The sequence below is a fragment of the Octopus sinensis genome, linkage group LG5 (genome assembly GCF_006345805.1).
Source record: "Octopus sinensis linkage group LG5, ASM634580v1, whole genome shotgun sequence".
Lineage (NCBI taxonomy): Eukaryota > Metazoa > Mollusca > Cephalopoda > Octopoda > Octopodidae > Octopus > Octopus sinensis.
Genome location: NC_043001.1, coordinates 115646883 through 115669216, shown reverse-complemented (window position 1 = coordinate 115669216; position 22334 = coordinate 115646883). Strand labels below are relative to the sequence as shown.

General features: G+C 37.8%; 1 long non-coding RNA gene across 1 annotated transcript; it reads right to left on the bottom strand.

The window, feature by feature from the left end:
* Positions 1-3946: 3946 nt before the first annotated feature.
* On the bottom strand, positions 3947-22068 carry LOC118763411. Its single transcript, XR_004999164.1, has 3 exons — positions 21746-22068; positions 11201-11203; positions 3947-3956 (listed from the first exon to the last, which is right to left on the bottom strand). It is a non-coding gene; the product is annotated as an uncharacterized LOC118763411 (long non-coding RNA).
* Between the last annotated feature and the right edge of the window lie 266 nt (positions 22069-22334).

The window sequence follows — 22334 nt, the reverse complement described above, 5'->3', positions numbered from 1 at the left end:
ATATCGATCATTTGAGCTTGTTATGGAGAAGCTACTTAGATCAGCAGATTGATCAGAGGAAATGGCTTGAGTGAAATCACATGAGAAGGCATTAATTGATGATATAACAATAACAAGAGAGTAAAATGATATACAAATCGTCCTGGATAGACTGGATGGACTAATTACTTGGTCAAGAGTGTGGTTTAAAGCTAATAAGTAATGCAGTCTGTCAGTTGTCAAAGGTCATCAGAAGAAGTTCAAAATAGCAGGTGAAACCATGTCAAAGGTTGAAAAGAAACCTGTAAAATGTTTAGGACAATGGTACACTACCTCATTGTCCAATAAGAGTAGAGGCATTGAGATCATGGCAGAAAGAGAGGATGGGTTATAAGCAATAGATAAGTGAGGACCTCTCGGAAAATACGAGATTTGCCGCGTCCAGTTTGATCTATATCTCCGTCTTGCGTATATATTCTTGAGCATCCGTTCTTGTGTACCATTTCAGATATTTTTCACCGCCATAACGTGTGGATAATTAGTTATATGAAGTTAATGAGGTTTGTGCAAATGTAGAGTGTAGCGTGTAAAATCTAGCATGCATTAATTTCAACACTTCTTATTAATAACTGCACTTTTTGATTCCACGTAAATTGACAACTGAATGTTCAAAGAAGACTTGTAATGTGACTAGTAGCGACCTCTTTTGAAAATGGACAAAATATGGCATCGTGCAGAAAAAGGGTTTATTCCCCAAGGGCGATCATGCTGACACGGTTGCTATATTAGGTGATGACACTCCAACTTTATCAACTGTGCAAAAGTGGACAGTTGAATTTAGGAGGCGAACAGAGAGTATTGAAAAGGACCCAATGTCTGGACGTCCTGCTACTTTCACCACCGAGGAAAACATTTAACATTTTCACCGCATGGTGATGGATGACGGGTGATTGACTATAAATCAAATAGCCAATGGTATTAGCATTTTCGGTGACAGATTTGAGAATATTCTGCACTTGGCATGACAATGGTTTCTGTTTGGTGGGTGCCACGTCTTCTAAGACCTGATCAAAAGCACACTAGACTAATCACATTATTCTAAAATCCGACATTGCTTGAAGCAGACTCAGCTGAATTCCTTGAACCTTTCTTAAGCCACGATGAGTGTTGGATTAAACACTTTGAGCCTCAGACAAAAAGATAATCCATGCAGTAGAAACACACGTCTTTACCTGTTCCAAGGAAGGCCGACATTGTTTCATCTGCATGGAAGGGGATAGTCTCAGATTTTTGTGATGCAAAAGGCATTGTGTTTATTGACTATTTTCAGAAGGGCTCTGCCATCAAGGGAGGGTATTATACCATCTTACTGAAGCAGTTACAAAAGACTATCGAGACCAAATGCCCCGGGAAACTAATGCAACGGGTTCTGTATCATCAAAACAAGACAATGCCGCAGCACATACGTCCTTGCCTTCAATGGCTGTTGAGCATGGCCCTGGTTTTGAACTAGTTGATCACCTTACTTCTTCTTCCGATTTACCCCCTTCTGACTATCGTTTGTACATCAACTTTCAAAAATACTCGGTTGGGAATCGTCATCGCATTGACGATGACATCGTATCTGTTGCTGAGGACTTTTTTGAGCAAAAGGATGAAAGCTTGTTCACCAATGGGATTCAAGAACTGAAATACCAACGGAAGAATTGCGTGGACCTCAAGGAGGAGGTGTTGAAAAAAAAACTCTCATTTGCTCACATTCGTTGAGAGTATCTTTGTCAGAATATGAACTTTTCAACCGACCATCATATGTAGGATACCTTAATAAATAAAAGTGATTTAGGAAGATTAGCTGGATATTAAGCTATTGTATGGTACCATTGTAAAACGTTTGAAAATGTTGGGCAAAACAGTTGCGGTCCCCATTTGGCCATTGATGATACGAATATCTTACGATAATAAAATATCGATTATTAATTAAGATTAAGGAATTTTACTATAAAATGTAAAACATGGAAGTATTTATTTCAGATACTAAAAAACTGAAGGAGAAGGATCTCCTGAAAGTGGCACGGCAATTGGGAAGCGATTGGTGGCAAGTAGGTGAGTAGAAAATAATGATATCTAATTGATTTCTGTAAATGTTACTTTTACTCAAAGTTTTTGTATGTCAGATTGACTGAGAACAGGTTCCATTCCTAATTTCCATTTGAAATGTTATCTGTAAAATAATTCTATTAAATATATTAATGTAATTTAATGAAATCGAGGTTAGCGTCATTGGTAAAATGGATAATTAATGATACACAATAGAATCAATTTTGTCTTTGGCAAGAGGTGGACTAAAGCAGGTTGTTGTTTAAGGGTAAACAGGTAAGCTAATGACAATGTTTTTGTTTGTCTTACATTTTTACTAAGTTTACTGCTTGGTATTTGTAAGGAAGCAAAGTTAATAATCAGAAAAACTCTTGTTTATTCCACCGTAAGAATTTGAGTTAGGTTCTTCTTGAAACAACCATTGTTAAGACCATTGTGTAAGAAGCAGGTAATCGCAACTCATATCACCATATTAGAATGACGACGTCTTAATCACATGACATACGCCAGCAAAATGGTTGAATCATTTTCAACTTAAGCAAACCTCCTAATATCGTATTAACCTTGTGATTGAGGAAGTTTCTTTCTCGATTTAAAGATGTTTCTATGAAAAGTTATAAAAATATGATTTGCACCCGTTTTTAAGCTACCGAACACCATTGCAATTCTTGGGTATGATAATGGGCGATCCTTCGGTATAGGTACCATTAGTACCGGACGTAGCTTTGTATACATTTCTGAAGATAACAGAAACCCTTTTCTCCCACCCTAACCCTAACCATGACCCCACCATATATATTAAAAAAACACTTTCTTGAAATGCTTCCGGTACTTATACCGAAGTTACGCCTAATGATGTATACCGTCGTTAAAGGATGAATTTGTTTTTGGTCGTATAATAGAATATAAATTCTTATTTGGCAAAATATTTTTAGATGGTGAAAGAGAAAGTATTAAAAGATGAAATAATCGACAGAAGAAAAAGGGAATTATTTCACCAACGAAACAAAGGAAACGAAAGAAGTGGGAAAGGATTAACCAGTAGAAGATGGGTGGCGAGGGGTTTAATCTTTTATACTTTTAATGTTTTTTCTTCCTTTCCCTAGAAATTCCCCTAAAAATCTGCTGCTAAATATAAATCTATATTCTATGAAAGTAAATTGTCCTTCAAAAAGTGTATTTTATGATGGAAACCAGAAGTGATGAGAGTAATATACGAATATTTCATGAAACCCGTTTGATATTCGATTGGGCTGTTCCTGTGTGGGTCTCGGCAACTTGTATAACCCCGTTAAATTGTCAGCGATTCACTGTTTTGTTGATCCAAATGATGACAGCATTAGATGCTGCTATTAAAGAAGACACTTGCTCAAGGTGCTGCTCTGTGGAACTGAACTTGAAATCACATCGTTGGAAATCAAAGTTGTTTTCCTAATTTTCTTGGCTTTTCATTATTCATCAATGTTTATTCTTGCTTCATCTGTCATAAAAATTGTAGTTCCGGCAGTTCTCCATGTGACAACATGACCTACTAGAAATAACAGCACATTTCTCTTCAATTTCTCCTATGGGTTACAAATATTGAAGACTGACATAATTATATATATAGAATGTAAGAGAAATAGACAGGATGTTCATGGGTGGAATGTCTATAATCACACGTCTGTTCAGTCAGAACTGACCTGGATCTAAACAACAATGTCAAGTTATATTTCTGGAGAAAGACTAATGTTAGTGTCCACCATTCTGTAGTTTTATTTGAAAAGCCTTACACAATGTGAAGGTGTCAGTGGAGTTGACAAATATCTAAGCTTCACACAAGATTCTATGATGTAAATTTTAATAAATGAAGTTCATCGTCATCTTTCGACCTATGTTGTCTATACTGGAAGCGATTCGATGGTTCCGAGAGCTAAATGCCCTTCCTCGTGCCAACCACCTCACAGTTCACAGGTTGCTTTTATGTGGCACTGCACAGGCAATTTTATGTGCCACCACAGAGTTGCTTTAATGTGGTGCCACTTTAACATGGCACTGCACATCTGCTTTTATGAAGAAAGGTCACAAGTGTTTTTTGCCACCAGACGGATGAGTCTGAATATTTCTGCTGTGGAGTACAGATTTTCTTGGGTACAGCTGGGTGCCAGGCACCTTTGTCTTTATCATATCACCTGAAACTCTCCCATATCTTCTTGGGTGTCCCACTCCCATCTACTTTGAGAGATTGGCATTTCTTTATGGAGCTGTTGGCATCCAGCTCAGTTGTTAAGGTAAATGTTTGTTTCTACAGTTTATCTCAGTAGAAATAAATCTGTATTTTTTAAGTAGCCTCCACATTTTACACTGCTGTTTCTTTATAATTTCAAAACATCAGATGACAGAAGAAGCATCATCAATATCTACCATGTTTTAAAGACTAAACGAAAATATACAAAACATGTATAACATCGTTTTTACAAATCTGTGGAAGAATTCCTGTGAAACATTTGCTCTGAAATAATATATTTAGCCAAATTTCTGAACATTATTGACTGGAATGTCAAGAAGATAAGACTGTGTCATGATTAAGGTTTGATAAATTTATGGAAGTGTTGCTAAACAAAGGTAACACTGGACAGAAATACAGCAGCAGAAGTGTATGTAAGGAACAAAATATAAAAACAAAAGCAAGAAAAATATATTGACTGGGATTTGAGAGGAAAAGTAAGAGAAAAGAGAGAGAAAAAAATTATAGAATAGATTTTTTCCCTTAACACCTCATAAAAGAGATGAGTTCATATGACTGAGGTATCTGTACAAATCCTTTTTTCGAAAAAGTAACCCAATTATGCACAAACATATTCATACGGGAGAGAAACCGTATCATTGTGATATCTGTGGTAAATCATTTTCTCAAAGTAATGACTTAAAGAAACACAAACCTATTCATACGTGAGAGAGGAAATATCATTGTGATGTCTGTGGTAAACCATTCATTCAACAGAGTGCCGTATCTATACACAAACGTATTCATACGGGAGAGAAGCCATATCACTGTGATGTCTGTGGTAAATCATTCTCTCAAAGTACTGACTTCAAAAGACACAAACATATTCAAACAGGGGAGAAAGGAAAAGGGTAATTTCTATGGTTTCTTGTTTACTATGTTTAATATTCCTGTGTTGTAAATTGTGGTGAAAGTATTTCAAAGAATTTTAGATTTTTTCATTTGTTTATGCAGTTTCCTTTCCATGTTCTAAGGGCCTCTATACCTAATCTCCTCTTCCTGACAACCCCACACATTATTCTTTCTTGAATATCGCATCCTGTAATTAACTGACTTCTCGTCTACAACTGTGATTGTCACACGCCGATGATAGGTCAATACCTTGAAACTCGAGTCCGTGTGTATCATAAGTTGAAGACGGGAAGGATGACTTCCCTTTGCAAATACTGATAGGGCACGGAAAGTGTGTCTATAGCCAGCTGGAAGAGGTGTCTTCCTGGGGCTACAAACTACAGTAGCATCCACCCTTAGGGGTTAGCCATATTCAAATGGAAAATATACGTCACGATGTGTTGCCGCTACTGTTTATAACTCGCTCTGAGATTTATCATTGTTTGATTTCACTTTTTCAATATCAGTGTCAATCGATACTGGAAAAAGTATATGTATTTGTGAGGGGAGCTGACTTCTCGTTGACAACTATGATTGTCACACGTCGATGATAGGTCAATACCTTGAAGGTGGGTGGCTGAGTGGTTAGGGCATTCGACTCACGATCGTATGGTTGTCAGTTCGATTCCAGGCAACGCGTTGCGTCCTTTAATTCACGTTTGAATTAAATGCTTTGCGGTATTTCGTCTGTCTTTACGTTCTGAGTTCAAATTCCACCGAGGTCGACTTTGCTTTTCATCCTTTCGGGGTCGATAAATTAATTACCAGTTGCGTACTGGAGTCGATCTAATCGACTTCCCCTCCTCCAAAATTTCCGGCTTTGTTCCTAGAGAAGAAAAGAATATTTTTATATGGTTGTGTATTGTAGAACTTGTAGTCAATAAAGCTATACATAATAGGGGCTAAATATTAGGTTAAAAACCCTCTCAATAGATAAAGCTGAACGCTTCCCGTATAACTCGAACCAACATCTCCTGTAAATTACACAAGCGTTCTACCTCTGGACCAATGCAACCCAGCCAATTTCTGTATCCAAAGTGGATTTTAACCAAGTATTAAAGCCCTCTTATTTACAGCATCATTTATTTTGGGACTAAATTGTTCCAAGAATGAATTATTTCACCTTCTCTCTGATTTTATAAGACATTATTTTATGGTTTCATGCAGGGTTGACTGAATCACATGTGCTAACATGCTGAGGCGGTTACGAAAAGATATCAAGACCAAACGGCCAGGCAACCTGCCAAAAGGGGTCATATTTCGCCAGGACAATGCCCCAGTACACAAGTCAGTCCTTGGTTCCAATGGCTATTGTATATGACTGTGGCTTTGAAGTGGTTGACCAGCTTCCCTGTTCCTCTGATTTGGCCCCTGACTGTCATTTGTTTCCAAATATGAAAAACTAAACCCCAAAAAGCAACATCTGGCTGGGAAGCATTATCGCAGTGATGACGACGACATGTCTGCTGTTGATGACATTTTGGAGCAGCAGGAAGAAAGCTTGTTCATCAATGGGTCCCAAATACCACAACACTGATGGAAGATGTGTGTGGACCATAAGGGGGAGAAGGTTGAAAAATAAAACTCATTTGGTCACATTCCATTAGATTTACTGATAAGCTAATGAACCTTCCAGCTGACTCTTGTGTGTGAGCATTGGAATCACAATCATGAGGTTGTGAGTTCGAATCCTGGTCCGAGCTGTGTGTTGTGTTCTTGGGCAAAACACTTTATCTCACGTTACTCCAGTTCACTAATCGATAGAAATGAGCTGTGACCCCTCACTGCTTCCAAGCTGTATCGGCCCTCTTTGCCTTTCCCTTGGATAACATCGGTGGCGTGGAGGGGAGGGGCCAGTATGCATGGGCGGCTTCTGATCTTCCATAAACAGCCTTGCTCGGATTTATGCCTCCAAGGGGAACTTTCTAAGTGCAACCTCATGCTCATTCATGACCGAAGGGGGTCTTTAGCCTTTATACATACATACATACATACATACATACATACATACATACATACATACATACACACACACACTCACACAAACATATATATATATATAGATAGATAGATATAGATAGATAGATAGATAGATAGATAGATAGATAGATAGATAGATAGATAGATAGATAGATAGATAGATAGATAGATAGATAGATAGATAGATATAGATATACGAGGGGCGTTCAATAAGTAATACCTCTGACCCACTTGCAGTTGTTTGATCTAGCTAAAATTTTGCCTGTGCAATTATTTATATCTCTATAGATTAAGTGGCAAATTACAGCTCTGAACTATTTGTGTTTTCTGATTTACAGGTATTTGAACTGAGGCAAGTGGGAAATGGAGCCTGTTGAGTGTCGAGCAGTGATCCGGTTTTTGTATTTGAAAGGACGCACACCACGGGGTACTTTTGATGAAATGAGAGTAACTTATGGTGATGATGCCCCATCATATGAACTTGTAAAATGCTGGCATCGTGAATTCAAACATGGTTGGAACTCTGTGGAAACAGCTCCCAGATCTGGTCGCCCCCTTCTGCCATTGATAAGGCATCTGTCCGTCAAGTTGAGGCTGTAATTTTGGAAGATCGACGCATAACTATTCGCCAAATAGCGCATGAGGTCAAGATTAGCACCGGGTCTGAGGAAACTACCATTCATGACCATTTGCATATGCAAAAGGTGTCTGCCAGATGGATTCTCAGGCTGCTCACACCTTTCCAGAAGCAAGAACGCGTCGATTCCTCGAGGATGAATTTAGAGATGTGCCAAGAAGATGAGTCAACATTTTTCAAAAGACTGATTACACAAGATGAAACCTGGGTCTATCACTATGATCCAGAGATTGATCATGTCAGAAGTTAGGCATGGAGGAGCGATTAATTTATGACATCCCACTTTGAAAGCTATCTCCATGCAATTCAAAATCAAGAGATCTCCGCCAACTACCTACAGCATAGAAGGCAAAACACACTGACACACAACAAATGTAGGCCGTACAAAAGCAAGACTGAACAGATCAACCACATTTATTGTCATTTGCGATACATCTTTTCCCTTCTATGGTTTGTGCGGGGGGCGATTTTTCTTCTAGTCTTAATAAGGAACCTACCTTTTCTCCGAAAATGGTCCTTTCTAATATTTCTTTCCACACCACAGCTAACTCAGTCTTTGCTGGGTTAAGCAATCTACACTAAGGTCTATTCTCTAAGTTTACTTTATGGTCCTTCACCGTTGGAAAAAGGGTCGTGCGTGCCAGATAGTCTATCCTATCATCTATTTGTAGTTTTGTTGCAAACACTTTGGTTTCTAGATTAATAGATATATAAGCTCCATTTCTAGATTTCTTATAAATATTATATAAAGGAAGCCCTTTTATATATACAAACCCCTTAACTATGTATATTCTTTATTTTATCGTAGGAAACGTAACTGATATTATTTGTGTCAATATATTTCTCCCATAGACAGCTTGGAGTGACCCACATTGATGCTGAAATAACATCCTGAATATTTTGGGAAAACAACATTTCTCTCTCTTTTCCTATTTTATCATGTTGTATACCCCTCTCTCTCTCTCTCTCTCTCTTTTTCTCTCTTTCTGTCTCTATCTCTTTCACTCTCTCTCTATATATATATGTATATATATATATATATATATATATATATATAGAGAGAGAGAGAGAGAGAGAGTGAAAGAGATAGAGACAGAGAGAGAGAAAGAGATAGAGAGAGAGAGAGGGTATACAACATGATAAAATAGGAAAAGAGAGAGAAATGTTGTTTTTCCAAAAAATTCAGGATGTTATTTCAGCATCAATGTGGGTCACTCCAAGCTGTCTATGGGAGAAATATCTTCAAATATAAACTCACAGGGTGTGTGATGACGCATCCCCTTCATACCAGCATGAGAAAATATTAGATGACGATGATGACGACGACGACGATGATGATACTGATGATGATGATGATGATGATGAAACGTGCATAAACACACGTCGCAGCTTTTATGTTCCTCCTGTCCAAGATATATATATATATATATATATATATATATATATATATATATATATATATATATATATATATATATATATATATATATATATATATCTGCCTCTCTCTTTACCGCTTTGTTCACAGACAGACAAAGGCCAACAGACAAGTGATATTTAGTGTTTGTTAAATAAATCCTGAATTTTTAAGTTAACCAAATGTACAATACTGTTCAACATCAAAGCAGTAATTATCTCTTATCTTCTTATTTGCTGTAATTATACATTTTCAGTGTGCTTCAGCAGACGCGGGTTCGATTCCAGACTGTGTTTGAGATATAACTCCTACTAAACACGGGACTATCATATAACTGGAAAGGCATCAGAGCCCACTCATCTCAGTTCGCATATATTTGTTAGTGTCAACCAATATCAGGCTGGGGTCCACAGATACGACACACGCCAACTGTTTAAATGCTTAAATTCACTTACACACACACACACACACACACACACACACATATTTATGGGGAGCGTGTGGCCTAGTGGATAGGGTGCTGGACTAACAATCGCGAGATCGTGGATTCAATTCCCAGACCGGGTAGTGTGTTGTGTTCTTGAGCAAAACACTTCATCTCACGCTGCTCTGCGATCACTTCGACACGTGACGGGTGGCACACTGTGCACCTGTTCAGACAACGTCGATTTGATGGAGCTAATGTGCGGCACGAACATTTGATCACTATAGACAAATCATACGTTGCCTTCGAAGGGAGAGTCAATCATATATAGATAGATAGATAGATACTCGGGAAAATGTATATGTGTGTGTGTGTGTGTGTTAATTAACAGAATGAGATAAAGAATCCAAGGCTATGAAAGATTTCAGAACATTTATAAAGAGGTCTTTCAGCTTTTTCTGGGATATTTATATATCTCTTCATCAGAGACGGTGCGAGAAAATGGTTAAGCAATATTCTCTATAATAACTATTGCTTAACCATTTTCTCGCACCGTCTCTGATGAAGGGATTTATGAAATATCCCGGAAACAGCTGTAAGATCTCTTTATAAATGTTCTGAAATCTTTCATAGCCTTGGATTTTTTAAAAATCTTTTTCTGTGATCTTTTTATATATACACATGCTGATATATGACCTACGTTGGAACCTCATTCCTATAATCATCGAACCTGGAGCTTAACTATAGTCTGTCCATACCATTTACTCAGCATTACCTGACACCTTTGGGTCTTCTTGACATCATTACCTCTCATAACCTCGATATATATATATATATATATATATATATATATATATATATATATATATATATATATATATACGCACACCCACTTATGTATATCAGGTTCGAAAGAAAGACATGGATTTGAATTTCAAGATGACCAAGAAACAAATGTTTCTTTGTTTTTAATTGATATATTTAATCAATGTAATATTCCGATTCATGTTTGATAAAATAATTCAACCTATTTGGATTCCGTTTCTGGATAAAGCGACACGGAGAGCCATTGGACTTCATTTCGCTCTCTTCCAGTCTATTCGATACAGCACGAGTATATTTGTTACTCTCAATCTACTTTTCGCTATGTCTTTGTCTCTTTCTGTCTCCCTCTCACATGCATGCATTCACATACACACATATATGTATGCATGTATGTATGCGTGTATATATATATATATATATATATATATATATATATCAGAGAGAAAGAGAAAGAGAGAGGTGTATGTAGAAAAGGGCTGCAGCCTGACCCACTCCTCATGCCTACACAATGTTGTCTCGTCTAAAAGATGTATGTTTGCACTAAAATCTACCACATCCAATTATTCTTCTCATCACACCGCCTTCTTCGGTTTTAGCTCCACGTTCATCTTTCGTCCACCCTGCACCCATTACAAGATACTTACAAATACGCACGCGCACGCACACACACACACACACATGCACAAACTACATATATATAAATATATATACGCATACACGCACATAGATGGATAGGATAGATAGATACATATTGATATGGTAAACTCAAGTTTGATGGCCATTATTTCCTGGAATGCAAACATGTTCTTAATAGCAAGGTGGGAATTAATAATAACAGCTCATATGAAGTAATTAAATGGGATAATTAGAGAGTTAATTACTTTGTTTACGATGTATATTATTTCCTCAAGTGGGCGACTGACATGCATTTAACAAGGACCAAATGTCTGAGACTCACTCTCTCATACTCTCACTCTTACTCACTTTTATTCTCTAACACACACGCTCCCTGTCTTTCTGTCTCACGTATGTAAACATATACATATATGCATATATTTATACATACATACATGTATGCATATACTTATACATTCTACACATGCATATCCACTCTCTCTCTCTCTCTCTGTATATATATATATATATATATATATATATATATATATATATATATATATATATATATATATATATATATATATATATATATACGAGGGGCGTTCAATAAGTAATGCCCCTGACCCACTTCCCATAGCAGTAGAGCAACGAAACTTGGCACAGTTATTAGTCTTTTTCTATATAGGAACCACCCAGAGTTACGCATTTCCCCCATTATTTGATGCAGCTTTGAATACCGTTTTTGTAGAAGACCCCAACTTGGTCCTCCAACCACGACGTGACTTCAGAAATCAAGGCTGCATCATCTGGGAAACACTTTCCTTTCAATAACAACTTCATGGCTGGGAAGAGGTGAAAATCAGAGGGTGCAAGGTCAGGAGAGTAAAGGGAATGGGGGATGAATTCATAGCCGCACGCCTGTGCTTCTGATCTGGCGACACGCGAGTTGTGGATCGGAGCGTTGTCCTGCAGGAGGAGGATGACTTTGCTGATCTTGCCCCGCCTCTTGATTTTGATAGCTTCTCTTAATTTCCTCAAAAGTGAAGCATAATAGACTCCTGTAATTGTGGCACCCTTTGCCAGGAAATCTGTCATCATTACTCCGTCCTGGTCCCAGAAGACTGTGAGCATGACCTTGCCAGCGGAGGGCTGCACCCTTGCCTTCTTTGGAGGAGGAGAGTCACAGTGCTTCCACTGCATTGACTGGGCTTTGGTCTCTGGATCATAGTGATAGACCCAGGTTTCATCTTGTGTAATCAGTCTTTTGAAAAATGTTGACTCATCTTCTTGGCACATCTCTAAATTCATCCTCGAGGAATCGACGCGTTCTTGCTTCTGGAAAGGTGTGAGCAGCCTGAGAATCCATCTGGCAGACACCTTTTGCATATGCAAATGGTCATGAATGGTAGTTTCCTCAGACCCGGTGCTAATCTTGACCTCATGCGCTATTTGGCGAATAGTTATGCGTCGATCTTCCAAAATTACAGCCTCAACTTGACGGACAGATGCCTTATCAATGGCAGAAGGGGGCGACCAGATCTGGGAGCTGTTTCCACAGAGTTCCAACCATGTTTGAATTCACGATGCCAGCATTTTACAAGTTCATATGATGGGGCATCATCACCATAAGTTACTCTCATTTCATCAAAAGTACCCCGTGGTGTGCGTCCTTTCAAATACAAAAACCGGATCACTGCTCGACACTCAACAGGCTCCATTTCCCACTTGACTCAGTTCAAATACCTGTAAATCAGAAAACACAAATAGTTCAGAGCTGTAATTTGCCACTTAATCTATAGAGATATAAATAATTGCACAGGCAAAATTTTAGCTAGATCAAACAACTGCAAGTGGGTCAGAGGTATTACTTATTGAACGCCCCTCGTATATCTATATCTATCATCTATCTATCTATCTATCTATCTATCTATCTATCTATCTATCTATCTATCTATCTATCTATCTATCTATCTATATCTATCTATCTATATATATATGTTTGTGTGAGTGTGAGTGTGTGTGTGTATGTATGTATGTATGTATGTATGTATGTATGTATGTATGTATGTATGTATGTATGTATAAAGGCTAAAGACCCCCTTCGGTCATGAATGAGCATGAGGTTGCACTTAGAAAGTTCCCCTTGGAGGCATAAATCCGAGCAAGGCTGTTTATGGAAGATCAGAAGCCGCCCATGCATACTGGCCCCTCCCCTCCACGCCACCGATGTTATCCAAGGGAAAGGCAAAGAGGGCCGATACAGCTTGGAAGCAGTGAGGGGTCACAGCTCATTTCTATCGATTAGTGAACTGGAGTAACGTGAGATAAAGTGTTTTGCCCAAGAACACAACACACAGCTCGGACCAGGATTCGAACTCACAACCTCATGATTGTGATTCCAATGCTCACACACAAGAGTCAGCTGGAAGGTTCATTAGCTTATCAGTAAATCTAATGGAATGTGACCAAATGAGTTTTATTTTTCAACCTTCTCCCCCTTATGGTCCACACACATCTTCCATCAGTGTTGTGGTATTTGGGACCCATTGATGAACAAGCTTTCTTCCTGCTGCTCCAAAATGTCATCAACAGCAGACATGTCGTCGTCATCACTGCGATAATGCTTCCCAGCCAGATGTTGCTTTTTGGGGTTTAGTTTTTCATATTTGGAAACAAATGACAGTCAGGGGCCAAATCAGAGGAACAGGGAAGCTGGTCAACCACTTCAAAGCCACAGTCATATACAATAGCCATTGGAACCAAGGACTGACTTGTGTACTGGGGCATTGTCCTGGCGAAATATGACCCCTTTTGGCAGGTTGCCTGGCCGTTTGGTCTTGATATCTTTTCGTAACCGCCTCAGCATGTTAGCACATGTGATTCAGTCAACCCTGCATGAAACCATAAAATAATGTCTTATAAAATCAGAGAGAAGGTGAAATAATTCATTCTTGGAACAATTTAGTCCCAAAATAAATGATGCTGTAAATAAGAGGGCTTTAATACTTGGTTAAAATCCACTTTGGATACAGAAATTGGCTGGGTTGCATTGGTCCAGAGGTAGAACGCTTGTGTAATTTACAGGAGATGTTGGTTCGAGTTATACGGGAAGCGTTCAGCTTTATCTATTGAGAGGGTTTTTAACCTAATATTTAGCCCCTATTATGTATAGCTTTATTGACTACAAGTTCTACAATACACAACCATATAAAAATATTCTTTTCTTCTCTAGGAACAAAGCCGGAAATTTTGGAGGAGGGGAAGTCGATTAGATCGACTCCAGTACGCAACTGGTAATTAATTTATCGACCCCGAAAGGATGAAAAGCAAAGTCGACCTCGGTGGAATTTGAACTCAGAACGTAAAGACAGACGAAATACCGCAAAGCATTTAATTCAAACGTGAATTAAAGGACGCAACGCGTTGCCTGGAATCGAACTGACAACCATACGATCGTGAGTCGAATGCCCTAACCACTCAGCCACCCACCTTCAAGGTATTGACCTATCATCGACGTGTGACAATCATAGTTGTCAACGAGAAGTCAGCTCCCCTCACAAATACATATACTTTTTCCAGTATCGATTGACACTGATATTGAAAAAGTGAAATCAAACAATGATAAATCTCAGAGCGAGTTATAAACAGTAGCGGCAACACATCGTGACGTATATTTTCCATTTGAATATGGCTAACCCCTAAGGGTGGATGCTACTGTAGTTTGTAGCCCCAGGAAGACACCTCTTCCAGCTGGCTATAGACACACTTTCCGTGCCCTATCAGTATTTGCAAAGGGAAGTCATCCTTCCCGTCTTCAACTTATGATACACACGGACTCGAGTTTCAAGGTATTGACCTATCATCGGCGTGTGACAATCACAGTTGTAGACGAGAAGTCAGTTAATTACAGGATGCGATATTCAAGAAAGAATAATGTGTGGGGTTGTCAGGAAGAGGAGATTAGGTATAGAGGCCCTTAGAACATGGAAAGGAAACTGCATAAACAAATGAAAAAATCTAAAATTCTTTGAAATACTTTCACCACAATTTACAACACAGGAATATTAAACATAGTAAACAAGAAACCATAGAAATTACCCTTTTCCTTTCTCCCCTGTTTGAATAGGTTTGTGTTTCTTTAAGTCATTACTTTGAGAGAACGATTTACCACAGACATCACAGTGATATGGCTTCTCTCCTGTATGAATACGTTTGTGTATAGATACGGCACTCTGTTGAATGAATGGTTTACCACAGATATCATAATGATATTTCCTCTCTCCTGTATGAATAGGTTTGTGTTTCTTTAAGTCATTACTTTGAGAGAATGATTTACCACAGATATCACAATGATACGGTTTCTCTCCCGTATGAATACGTTTGTGCATCATTGGGTTACTTTTTCGAAAAAAGGATTTGTACAGATACCTCAGTCATATGAACTCATCTCTTTTATGAGGTGTTAAGGGAAAAAATCTATTCTATAATTTTTTCTCTCTCTTTTCTCTTACTTTTCCTCTCAAATCCCAGTCAATATATTTTTCTTGCTTTTGTTTTTATATTTTGTTCCTTACATACACTTCTGCTGCTGTATTTCTGTCCAGTGTTACCTTTGTTTAGCAACACTTCCATAAATTTATCAAACCTTAATCATGACACAGTCTTATCTTCTTGACATTCCAGTCAATAATGTTCAGAAATTTGGCTAAATATATTATTTCAGAGCAAATGTTTCACAGGAATTCTTCCACAGATTTGTAAAAACGATGTTATACATGTTTTGTATATTTTCGTTTAGTCTTTAAAACATGGTAGATATTGATGATGCTTCTTCTGTCATCTGATGTTTTGAAATTATAAAGAAACAGCAGTGTAAAATGTGGAGGCTACTTAAAAAATACAGATTTATTTCTACTGAGATAAACTGTAGAAACAAACATTTACCTTAACAACTGAGCTGGATGCCAACAGCTCCATAAAGAAATGCCAATCTCTCAAAGTAGATGGGAGTGGGACACCCAAGAAGATATGGGAGAGTTTCAGGTGATATGATAAAGACAAAGGTGCCTGGCACCCAGCTGTACCCAAGAAAATCTGTACTCCACAGCAGAAATATTCAGACTCATCCGTCTGGTGGCAAAAAACACTTGTGACCTTTCTTCATAAAAGCAGATGTGCAGTGCCATGTTAAAGTGGCACCACATTAAAGCAACTCTGTGGTGGCACATAAAATTGCCTGTGCAGTGCCACATAAAAGCAACCTGTGAACTGTGAGGTGGTTGGCACGAGGAAGGGCATTTAGCTCTCGGAACCATCGAATCGCTTCCAGTATAGACAACATAGGTCGAAAGATGACGATGAACTTCATTTATTAAAATTTACATCATAGAATCTTGTGTGAAGCTTAGATATTTGTCAACTCCACTGACACCTTCACATTGTGTAAGGCTTTTCAAATAAAACTACAGAATGGTGGACACTAACATTAGTCTTTCTCCAGAAATATAACTTGACATTGTTGTTTAGATCCAGGTCAGTTCTGACTGAACAGACGTGTGATTATAGACATTCCACCCATGAACATCCTGTCTATTTCTCTTACATTCTATATATATATAATTATGTCAGTCTTCAATATTTGTAACCCACAGGACAAATTGAAGAGAAATGTGCTGTTATTTCTAGTAGGTCATGTTGTCACATGGAGAACTGCCGGAACTACAATTTTTATGACAGATGAAGCAAGAATAAACATTGATGAATAATGAAAAGCCAAGAAAATTAGGAAAACAACTTTGATTTCCAACGATGTGATTTCAAGTTCAGTTCCACAGAGCAGCACCTTGAGCAAGTGTCTTCTTTAATAGCAGCATCTAAAGCCATCTGAGTGGATCTGATAAACAGAAACTCAAAGAAGGTAGTCCTGTGTGTTTTTGTGTCTTCATATCACTTAACACATGTCAATGCACATCAACCTGAAAATATGTGCAGACATATTACCTTGCTTGGAAACTAGTGAGGGTTCACAAGAAGAAGGCCATCTGGCAGAAAAATCTCTGCCTGACCCACAAAAGAATGAAAAAATGGATTTTCTTAGCAGATACTTGTTTTGCACATCATAATCATCATCTTCCCCATCGGTTTATTGTGAAAACTTTTATGCTTCCATGAGTCAAATTCTTTTTCTGTACTATACACTTAAAAGGGTAGGGTTAAAAAAACTCTTTTTAAACATACACAAAAAAGGTCATGAAATTGCTGAAAATTGCTGAAGTATATTTCCATCAATTATTTTCTGTTTGTGTCAGATAAATTATTCTTTCATTTGTATCTGAAAAAAAGTTATGGTAAATTTTGATCCAATTCTCTTCCGCAGTCTCATCTGCAAATGAAACATCTCTTAGGTATTATTTGATTCTTTCACTCGCATGATTTTCAGTAAGAAAATAAAAATTCCAATGTTTCCGTGATATGGTGGGGGGCGAACCCCCTCCCCACTTTTCCGAACAAAAATAAGAAGTTTGCAACATATTAGGAGGTCAGGGTACTTGATACCACGCAAAAATATCCGAGGGTTTTTTTGGGGTGGGGTGGGGGGTAGACAGAAACTGAAAGATGCCCGTCGTGTTTGTTTGTGTCCCGTGACCGCTTGACAATCAGTGTTGCTATATTTAGTTCTTCGTAGCTTAATGGTTTGTCAAAAGGCAACAACAGAATAAGAACTAGGCTAAAAAAATAAGTCCTGACGTCGATTTGTTCAAAGGCGGTGCTCTAGCATGGCCACAGTCAGGTGATTGAGTCAATCAAAAGAGTAATTCCACATCCTTGCCTTCCTTCTTCATGAACGTCCATCGCCCTTCTATAGCCTGTGTATGGATGCTGTCATCATTTGGATCAACAAAACAGTGAATCGCTGACAATTTAACGGGGTTATACAAGTTGCCGAGACCCACACAGGAACAGCCCAATCGAATATCAAACGGGTTTCATGAAATATTCGTATATTACTCTCATCACTTCTGGTTTCTATAATAAAATACACTTTTTGAAGGACAATTTACTTTCATAGAATATAGATTTATATTTAGCAGCAGATTTTTAGGGGAATTTCTAGGGAAAGGAAGAAAAAACATTAAAAGTATAAAAGATTAAACCCCTCGCCACCCATCTTCTACTGGTTAATCCTTTCCCACTTCTTTCGTTTCCTTTGTTTCGTTGGTGAAATAATTCCCTTTTTCTTCTGTCGATTATTTCATCTTTTAATACTTTCTCTTTCACCATCTAAAAATATTTTGCCAAATAAGAATTTATATTCTATTATACGAACAAAAACAAATTCATCCTTTAACGACGGTATACATTATTAGGCGTAACTTCGGTATAAGTACCGGAAGCATTTCAAGAAAGTGTTTTTTTAATATATATGGTGGGGTCATGGTTAGGGTTAGGGTGGGAGAAAAGGGTTTCTGTTATCTTCAGAAATGTAAACAAAGCTACGTCCGGTACTAATGGTACCTATACCGAAGGATCGCCCATTATCATACCCAAGAATTGCAATGGTGTTCGGTAGCTTAAAAACGGGTGCAAATCATATTTTTATAACTTTTCATAGAAACATCTTTAAATTGAGAAAGAAACTTCCTCAATCACAAGGTTAATACGATATTAGGGGGTTTGCTTAAGTTGAAAATGATTCAACCATTTTGCTGGCGTATGTCATGTGATTAAGACGTCGTCATTCTAATATGGTGATATGAGTTGCGATTACCTGCTTCTTACATAATGGTCTTAACAATGGTTGTTTCAAGAAGAACCTAACTCAAATTCTTACGGTGGAATAAACAAGAGTTTTTCTGATTATTAACTTTGCTTCCTTACAAATACCAAGCAGTAAACTTAGTAAAAATGTAAGACAAACAAAAACATTGTCATTAGCTTACCTGTTTACCCTTAAACAACAACCTGCTTTAGTCCACCTCTTGCCAAAGACAAAATTGATTCTATTGTGTATCATTAATTATCCATTTTACCAATGACGCTAACCTCGATTTCATTAAATTACATTAATATATTTAATAGAATTATTTTACAGATAACATTTCAAATGGAAATTAGGAATGGAACCTGTTCTCAGTCAATCTGACATACAAAAACTTTGAGTAAAAGTAACATTTACAGAAATCAATTAGATATCATTATTTTCTACTCACCTACTTGCCACCAATCGCTTCCCAATTGCCGTGCCACTTTCAGGAGATCCTTCTCCTTCAGTTTTTTAGTATCTGAAATAAATACTTCCATGTTTTACATTTTATAGTAAAATTCCTTAATCTTAATTAATAATCGATATTTTATTATCGTAAGATATTCGTATCATCAATGGCCAAATGGGGACCGCAACTGTTTTGCCCAACATTTTCAAACGTTTTACAATGGTACCATACAATAGCTTAATATCCAGCTAATCTTCCTAAATCACTTTTATTTATTAAGGTATCCTACATATGATGGTCGGTTGAAAAGTTCATATTCTGACAAAGATACTCTCAACGAATGTGAGCAAATGAGAGTTTTTTTTTCAACACCCCCTCCTTGAGGTCCACGCAATTCTTCCGTTGGTATTTCAGTTCTTGAATCCCATTGGTGAACAAGCTTTCATCCTGTTGCTCAAAAAAGTCCTCAGCAACAGATACGATGTCATCGTCAATGCGATGACGATTCCCAACCGAGTATTTTTGAAAGTTGATGTACAAACGATAGTCAGAAGGGGGTAAATCGGGAGAAGAAGTAAGGTGATCAACTAGTTCAAAACCAGGGCCATGCTCAACAGCCATTGAAGGCAAGGACGTATGTGCTGCGGCATTGTCTTGTTTTGATGATACAGAACCCGTTGCATTAGTTTCCCGGGGCATTTGGTCTCGATAGTCTTTTGTAACTGCTTCAGTAAGATGGTATAATACCCTCCCTTGATGGCAGAGCCCTTCTGAAAATAGTCAATAAACACAATGCCTTTTGCATCACAAAAATCTGAGACTATCCCCTTCCATGCAGATGAAACAATGTCGGCCTTCCTTGGAACAGGTAAAGACGTGTGTTTCTACTGCATGGATTATCTTTTTGTCTGAGGCTCAAAGTGTTTAATCCAACACTCATCGTGGCTTAAGAAAGGTTCAAGGAATTCAGCTGAGTCTGCTTCAAGCAATGTCGGATTTTAGAATAATGTGATCAGTCTAGTGTGCTTTTGATCAGGTCTTAGAAGACGTGGCACCCACCAAACAGAAACCATTGTCATGCCAAGTGCAGAATATTCTCAAATCTGTCACGGAAAATGCTAATACCATTGGCTATTTGATTTATAGTCAATCACCCGTCATCCATCACCATGCGGTGAAAATGTTAAATGTTTTCCTCGGTGGTGAAAGTAGCAGGACGTCCAGACATTGGGTCTTTTCAATACTCTCAGTTCGCCTCCTAAATTCAACTGTCCACTTTTGCACAGTTGATAAAGTTGGAGTGTCATCACCTAATATAGCAACCGTGTCAGCATGATCGTCCTTGGGGAATAAACCCTTTTTCTGCACGATGCCATATTTTGTCCATTTTCAAAAGAGGCCGCTACTAGTCACATTACAAGTCTTCTTTGAACATTCAGTTGTCAATTTACGTGGAATCAAAAAGTGCAGTTATTAATAAGAAGTGTTGAAATCAATGCATGCTAGATTTTACACGCTACACTCTACATTTGCACAAACCTCATTAACTTCATATAACTAATTATCCACACGTTATGGCGGTGAAAAATATCTGAAATGGTACACAAGAACGGATGCTCAAGAATATATACGCAAGACGGAGATATAGATCAAACTGGACGCGGCAAATCTTGTATTTTCCGAGAGGTCCTCACTTATCTATTGCTTATAACCCATCCTCTCTTTCTGCCATGATCTCAATGCCTCTACTCTTATTGGACAATGAGGTAGTGTACCATTGTCCTAAACATTTTATAGGTTTCTTTTCAACCTTTGACATGGTTTCACCTGCTATTTTGAACTTCTTCTGATGACCTTTGACAACTGACAGACTGCGTAACTTATTAGCTTTAAACCACACTCTTGCCGAAGTAATTAGTCCATCCAGTCTATCCAGGACGATTTGTATATCATTTTACTCTCTTGTTATTATTGTTATATCATCAATTAATGCCTTCTCATGTGATTTCACTCGAGCCATTTCCTCTGATCAATCTGCTGATCTAAGTAGCTTCTCCATAACAAGCTCAAATGATCGATATTGTGCAACCTACAGGTATTTCAATTTCAAGACGATCCCACTCTGTTGTGAAATTTTCTGCCATGAACTGCATTTTGAAATTGTTATAGCAGCTCTTCATCAGATAATCTTTTCTTCCAGTATATAAAAGAAGTCCATTGCTTTCATCAACAACTGATTGGAGCTATCTACTGAATGGTACAGAAATATAAGCATTAACCAGATCAAACCATACAACATTCAACTCCTTTTTACTCTCCTGTCTGTCTTGTATGCATCCCAGATTGAAAATGCTTGTTCCACACACCCACGAATTCCGGAGATGTCAGCCTTCTGGACATTTCCCGTCCTATAGACATGATTTTGTAGATATGTAGCTGATCCCTTTAGCAAGTAAATCCATGTAAATCTTGTCATCTACAGTCAGGATTGAAATTGGTCTGAATTGACCAATAAATTTTACTTTAGCTTCTTTTGTTAATTAAACTCTTCTGCCTTGCACCAGGCATCAACAGTTCATTTTTATGCTATAACACTCTAAATGGAAGCTAAAGCTTATAACATAATTGCGTACAATACTTGTACACTTTGTCTTTATATGGTATACAAACACCTTCTGGGGCGCTCTTTCCTCTTGGTGAAATCAACCAAGCTGAAATATATGATTACTGCTTTCGATGGTCATTCGGAGTTCTCATTTTTATAACTATTGCAAAACAGCCACAAGGACAGACATACTGTTGATAACAAATGATTTCATTGTTTGTTTGAAGAAAGTGCAATGATAACGTTCACACTCATACATGGTTGCTCTTAGTAACTACCTTTAGCTTATGAAGTTCTTGTTTTTATAACTATTGAAAAGCAGCCAGAAGGATAGGTATATTATTGAGAATAAATGATTTCGTTGGAGGTCTGTTATCTCCAT